Source organism: Myotis lucifugus, unplaced genomic scaffold, assembly GCF_000147115.1.
Source record: "Myotis lucifugus unplaced genomic scaffold, Myoluc2.0 scaffold_78, whole genome shotgun sequence".
In the NCBI taxonomy this organism is placed as follows: Eukaryota; Metazoa; Chordata; class Mammalia; order Chiroptera; family Vespertilionidae; genus Myotis; species Myotis lucifugus.
Genome location: NW_005871126.1, coordinates 4,997,535 through 5,005,253, shown reverse-complemented (window position 1 = coordinate 5,005,253; position 7,719 = coordinate 4,997,535). Strand labels below are relative to the sequence as shown.

General features: G+C 38.3%; 1 pseudogene; it reads left to right on the top strand.

The window, feature by feature from the left end:
• Positions 1-818: 818 nt before the first annotated feature.
• LOC102422884 lies at positions 819-1,746 on the top strand (annotated as a pseudogene).
• Positions 1,747-7,719: the final 5,973 nt, after the last annotated feature.

Here is a 7,719-nt window from a genome sequence, read left to right as displayed (position 1 = left end):
AGAGCCTTTAAAGTCAAAGTTTTTTTGGTTTAAATTTTAATCAACAGTCAATCTGTCCACAAAACTACTCCTAGAAACCAGATGGAAAGAACAATATAGAGTACCTTCATGCAGTCTGCGCCCTTTCCCAAGGTGGGTGTGTTATCAGTGGGGTGTTGCTAAATGCTATAGGAATCATTGTAAGCCAAAAGAATTCAAAAACCAGTAGTGAACAAAAATTTTCAGAATATTTCTAGAATAAGAAAGTATATTCTAAGCTATAGAACATAAATTTTTTTCTTATTGTTTTAGTAGTTTACATTTGTAAGGAAAAGTAATTTTACCACCACCTTTATCATTTCACAGTATATTAAACCACCTTTATATACCAAACACTAAAAGATAAAGAACCATTTGTCTTGGAAATCTGGAGCATAGAGCAGGTACTAGGAACCAACTAGGAATCAAAAAAAGTTTTATTATAAGTTTTTCCTTGGACATAAGTACTATTAACATTTTCCTATAATCCTTTAAACAATTTTCTCTGCATATTTTTTCTTTTTTTAAGGACTGCCAAAACTAAATTTATTTTTGCACTCTTTATTAATTAAAAAAAAAACAACTAATAATGACTTTTCTCTTCTTTTCCTCCTGAGATCCTTAAATCGAACTTCAATGATCATGTATTTCAGGAAATACTGAGTTCAAGTATATTGCCATAAAGAATAGCTTGTAATAACTTCCTACATATTTTTCTTTAATCTGTTTTGTAAACTATAGTCAGTTCTTGGATCATCTTAAGAAACCTATTTTTAGAAAGGTTTATGCCTTCAATAAAAATGAATAATTTGAAAATCCATGCCGATGTGACATTTGGCCAGAGCAGCCAGAAACCGCCTTTTGCTGCAGGAAGAAGGTTAATATCACATGGGGTGCCATGACTCAGGAGCAGAATCAAGATGCAGTGGCCACTGAATTTGGTGTCTTGAAAATGGAAGGCATTATTGACAAAAGCAGACATTCTGAGACCTGCACTTATTTGCCTGCTAAGACACTTAAGAGGGAGCCTCAAGGACATACAACAGAATTAGACAAAGAGCTAGATGAATACATGTGATGTGACAAGAAAACAGCTCAAAGGAGGAGGAAAAGGTCATCTCAAACAAAAATGACCTGTCAAAGACAGACTAGGAGACAGATTAGAAATGAACCACAGAGGCCGGTATGAGATCACAGAGGATGATTCTCAGGAATATGTGGCTAATGAAATTACCTACAAGTTGTAGGAACCAAAGAAAGATCTGGTAGCCCGAGTAGTGAGTACTAATATACTTGGGGGGAAAAAAGGCAATTGAACTTCTGATGCAAACTACTGATGTTGAATAAAATGGTGGCCTTTTTATAAATGGGTGGTAGTGGGAGAAGAACAGCAGGTGGAGTTTTCTTGGATCTCCAGAAAAACACTCTTAGTATCAGTGAGGAACAATTTAAGGACATTTTCTACATTGAAAAGCAAACGGAATATGAAAATAAAAAAGCTGTTAGGAAGAAGAGAACACAAGTGTTGGGGGAAAAGATGAAACAGGCTGTTAAAAGTCTAAATTTTCAAGAGGATGATGATATATCACAAGACATGTTTGCAAGCGACACAAACGAGGCCCTGGCCTCTCTTGATGAATCACAGGAAGGACATGGAGAAACCAAGTTGTTGCAGAGGAAGTCATTGAGGTTGATCATTTTCATGAATTGCATGTGTTTTCTTTATAAAAATTAGGATTTTAAAATGACACCCAACTTCATATTATGCTTTTCAACTTTATCCTATATAATAAAAGGCTAATATGCAAATCGACCAAACGGCCGAACGATGGGTCACTATAATGCGCACTGACCATCAGGGGGCAGGCACTCAACGCAGGAGCTGCCCCCTGGTGGTCAGTGTGCTCCCACAGGGGGAACGCCGCTCAGCCAGAAGCCAGGCTCATGGCTGGTGAGTGCAGCTGTGGGAGCAGGAGCCTCTCCCGCCTCTGCGGCAGCGCTAAGGACCCCTCAGCGGACATCCCCAAGGGGTCCCAGACTGGGAGAGGGTGCAGGCCGGACTGAGAAGCCACCTCCCCACCCCCACCCCCCACCCCCCGCCGCAGCAGTGCACAAATATCATGCACCAGGCCTCTAGTTGAGGTATAATTAAGAAATAAAATTGAAAGATATTTGAAGTGAACAATGTGATGATTTTATATATGTACAGATGTCAGATATTAAAAGATATGAAGTTAATTAACACATCCATCACCTCACATATTAAACCCCCCTTTTTTTTGGTGAAAACATTTAAGTTCTACATAGCAAATTTCTATTACACTGTTATCAACTATAGTCACTATGTCATACATTAGATCCTTGAAATTTATTCCTCTTATAGCTAAAAGTATGTACCCTTTTATTAACCACTGGCAACAACTTTTCTACTCTGTTTCTATGAGTACAATTGTTTTCCATATTATTTTGCATGTCTTCCTGGTTTGGTAAATCTCATATTAATTTTTGAAAGTTGCCTTTTCATTTTTAAAAAATGTAGTAATTATTTTAAAAATTTTACCCATAGAGTTACAGATATAAAATAAGTCACCGAGTGAGGTTCTGAATGAGCCCCATGTCCTAGGTAGACCAGCCTCTATGACAGCACTCTAGGTCAGCAGTTCTCAACCTGTGGGTCGCGACCCCTTTGGCGGTCGAACGACCCTTTCACAGGGGTCGCCTAAGACCATCCTACATATCAGATATTTACATTACGATACATAACAGTAGCAACATTACAGTTATGAAGTAGCAACGAAAATAATTTTATGGTTGGGTCACAACATGAGGAACTGTATTTAAAGGGCCAGAAGGTTGAGAACCACTGCTCTAGGTGAAGAACTCCTAATTTTTCTATCTAGGCATTTAAAAACAGAGTTTCTGATGAATGGTGACTCTAAATAACAAGTGCAGTGGCCAAAAGTCAACTATTCATTTGGATGGATTTTTCAAAGAGTGTCTATTCAATGACACACCCACTCCTTTACCATGCACCGTTATACCTAAATATCCATAGTGAAGGCACAGAATATCAGTGTTCTGATTTCAAATAGGCTTCTCTTTGTTATAATTTAGCTGAGATCCACTTTTTCATGACTAAAATAAATCTATCTCTAAATTCAGTAAGTTTATATTACTTATACAGGATATTGTAGAGTCAATTTTGTCATTTGGAAGATTAGGTTATATAACCTGTAAAAATCCTTTCAACTAACTTTAAGGGGAATATTTCAAGCTTATGATGAACATTTAGTTTAGCCTATGTTAAACTTTGATATATGAAAATTAATCATTAATATTTTTCTGTAGTAAAAAAGAATTGCTGCTCTTCTTCTTTAGGCATTTAAGAAAACATAAATGGTGATGGAAGGAGACTTGATTTGGGGTGGTGAACACACAATACATCAATATAGAGATGATGTATTATAGAATCATACACCTGAAACGTATATAATTTTATTACCCAATGTCACCCTAATAAATTCAATAAATTCTTTTTTAAAAAGAAAGAAAATATAGATTTCCATAGTTTAATATATGTGGAACTTAAAATTTTGTTATAAGAATTATATGTGCTCAATAAAGAAATATTGGGAACTATAGCCAAATACAAAGCGAAAAACTAATTACAAAAAGTTCATCACTGTTAACATTTGGGTATATGTCCTTCCCAAAATATCTGTTACAAACAGATATTTTCATTTTTTTAACATGTTTTTAATGATTTTCAGAGAGAGGAAGGGAGATGGGGAGAGAGATAGAAACAGCAATGATGAGGGAGAATCTTTGATCAGATGCCTTCTGCACACCCCTCACTGGGGATCAAGCCTGCAACCCAGGCATGTGCCCTGAGTGGGAATCAAACTGTGACTTCCTGGTTCATGGTTGACACTCAACCACTGAGCCACACTGGCTGGAATACAAATAGATATTTTCTAACAACAACAAAAAAATAATTTTTAAATCATGCTATACTACTTAAACCTTGCTTTTTTACTAATCATGTATTACTAGAGGCCCAATGCACGAAGATTCGTGCAAGAATGGGCCTTCCTTCCCCTGGCTGCCAGCACCGCCTTCACTCCTGCCGGAGCCGCCTTTCAGCCTTCACTCCAGCCCAGAGCCTCCTTCCCGCCTTCCCACGCTGCCCAGAGGCCGGGAGCAGCTGAGGCGGTGCGGGACACCTGCGTCGTCGCCATGGCGATGACGCAAGTGACCAGTCCTGTCCCAGGCCACTCAGCTCCTGCATATGCAAATTAACCCACCATCTTTGTTGGATTAATTTGCAGACTCACTCCTGATTGGCTGGTGGGTGTTGCGAAGGTATAGTCAATTTGCATCTTTCTCTTTTATTAGTAGAGATAAACAAAATTTTAATGGCCATTTGTTAACATAGGCATACCAAAATGTGCCTAACCAAACCCCAAATTCTTGGGCATTTATGAGGGGAAAAAATCACTATGATGAACTGCTCTATATGTATAATTTTGCTCACATTTCATATTACTGACTTAGATAAATTCCAAAAAATGTTATTTCTGGGCCAAAAGGGTGCCAAAAAGAAGAGAGAGAAGAAGGGACACAGGGAGAGGAGGAAAGGGGGGGAAAAAAGGAAGAAAGAAATAGAAAGAGGGAGGGAGGAAGAGAGCCATTTTAAGGCATTTGTCTTGTATGGCCCAATTGCCCTCCAAAAAATTAATACCTATTTAAGATTTACTAGTGACATATAAGCATTCTACCTTCCTCACAACCCCTGTAGAAGTGGAATATTTTTTTTCCTGAAGTCTTTTTTCTGCATCCAGTATAAAGTAGTACTTAAGGAAAGGAATTGTCTTATATTTGTTTGCTCAGTTCTTAATATAGTATCTGCCACAAAGTCTGTGTTCAAGAAATATTTGTTAAATAATGAGTGAGTAAATCTATGTTATTCTACGCTAACCAGGAAGCAAATATAAAGAAATAATAGCATACAGAAGAAAGAAAAACTAAACAAGGAATCAGAATGTTAGATCCACTCCTAACCAGTTTTATTATCTTCGGCAAATAATTCAACCTGTCTGACCTTGTCTCAGGAGTGGCTTTATGGGCACACAAGCTGTGTGGTCACAGAGGACCCTGCCCTCAGAGGCAGCCTGTGATTGTTTTAATGCTCTGCTGTTGCCATTGAATGCCCAAGAATTTTTGAACAAGGAGCCCAACATTTTCATTTTGCTTTGGGCTCTGCAAATTATATTGTCTTGTCTCTACTTCCTCCTGTAAAACAAGATTTAAAAAATGAGGCCTATTCAAGCCACAGCAATTCTGATTCAATGCGTTCCTGAACACTACACAAGAGGCTGCTGTTTATGTACATAAATATCTTGGAACAATTCTGAGAGCCATTCGAGCTGCCTGGTGAAGACTCTTCCTTCTGTGGCGCGCTCAGCCCTTTTCTCCATCTCCATCAGTAGTCTCCTTCAGCCTCTCCCTTCTGATTCTGCTTCCTAATTGCATTGAATTATATTTACTCCTGCCGCACTGCAACCATTAACCTTTAAGTGTGAAGGGATTGAAAAAGAGAAAGTTACTTCTGATGATCATTTTTTCTGGTCTGAAAAGAAGGAATTATCAAACACAGTTGTCTGTAATGGAGGTTCTGAACAGAAAAAAAGAAAGACTTTGAAAAATCAATTTGAGCTTCAAAAGCATTAACTCATAGATAAATAGAATCATGATACAAAGTGGTTCCTCCCTCCTTCCCTTCCTTCTTTTCTTCCTTTGTCTTTTTTTTCTCTTTCTTTTAACTGCTTCTAAAAGCAACTCATCTCCATCCTTAAATGAACCATAGAGGGCAATTCTAATATACCACTATATTAGAACGGAACAACTACTACTTCAGTTTTATTTCGGAGTAATCATTTTGAAAATAAGTGGACGGCCTGGCCAGTGTGGCTCAGTGGTTGAGCCTCGACTATGAACCAGGAGGTCACAGTTCGATTCCCAGTCAGGGCACTTGCCTGGGTTCCAGCTGGATCCCTAGTGGGGAGCATGCAGGAGGCAGCCGATCAATGATTCTCTCTCATCATTGGTATTTCTATCTCTCTCCCTCTCCCTTCCTCTCTGAAATCAATAAAAATATATTTTATAAAAATAAGTGATGGATAACAGAGGAATAAATCACAGCAAGCTGCTCAGAGAGGGGAACAGCATGCAAATTACACTAATTTAAATTACCTTTCCTCTGTTCTCTGAGAAAACACCATTTTTATTTTAAAGCTTTTATATCAGCAGTTCAAGCCATTTCATGATGTTATCTATTTCAATGGACACGATGAAATGTGCCGCCATTTTACAAAGAGATGGACAGTAAAAATAAGCTACACCAAAGTTACACAAAGCTTAGATCTCTAAGTTTAATGCTTTTTTGTTGCATATCAAAATGTGAAATAAAAACACACTACCAGGTAATGGACTGGAATAATTTGAAAAGTTGTTTCCCCCCCCCTAAAATGTTTACTCTTTAGACTTCATCATATGTAGAACAAACTACATGATATAAATCTTCTTGACAACTTTGTCCTGGCCCCAATAAGTAGAGCTTTTCAACAGAGCATGTGTTTGGGAGAGTTTTAATATTGGCGTGGTTGGTATTCTGAGCATCTCCCTAAGAGCTGGGTAAGCAGAACATAAACACAGCACAACATATGTCCATCAGTGCACAGTTGGCAAAAGTACCTATTTTGGTTCAAGTTTTCTGTAAGTTTTGTTTGCTATTTGCAATAATATGATAACATATTGCCAATGTGTAGAGAGGAAAGTAGTGTGGCTATTTGGAAGGTCAACTAACTTTTGACTATTATAGTTCAAATTGAGATATCAAAGAAATTAATAGTCCAATTACCAGAATGAGTTAAAGCAGCTTCTGTAAAGACCTGCCTTACTCTCTGGAAATAATAAGGTAAGCAATGAGAATATCTGGTTCATCTAAAAAAATAATTAGGAGTTATCAAAGCATGAGGCAATTTATATGTATATAATTTTGATGTGTGTGTGGAGATTCATACATTCATTCAAAATCTTGAGCACCTGACATACTAGGCATTGTGCTAAGTGCTGGTAAGATAGACATGATGTAGCAGGTAAGAATAGTTTAGCTGAGAGTAGCAGATGACACCTACCCCCCCGCCCCCAATAACATTAGCTTAATCAAGATAGAATTTCTATCAGAGAAGTTCAGAATTTATAATCTACACTAATAAAAGAGAAACATGGTAATTAGCGTACGACCGCTACCCTTCCCATTGGCTAATCAGCATATCCTTATGCAAATTGACTGTCAGCCAAGATGGCAGCCGGCAGCCATGCACTGAAGCGAAGAGGGAGGCTTGCTTGCTTCATTGATGGCAGACTCCAATGTTCCCCGCCTGACTTGCCGGCTTCTCAGCTGCAACTCTAAGCAACTATGTTGCAAATATAGAAGCTAAACAAAACCCCAGAAACCGGCTTTCAGTCAGCCGGGCTTCAGCCAGCCGGACCGCAACATTGTATCAAATACAGAAGGTAAAGGCCAGAAACCTGCTTTCAGCAGCAAGGCCTCAGAGCTAAAGCTGGGCCCAGAATAGAAAAAAAGAAAAGAAAAAAAGGAGCAGTTGGAAGCTTCAGTCACCCGCCAGCCTGAAAACG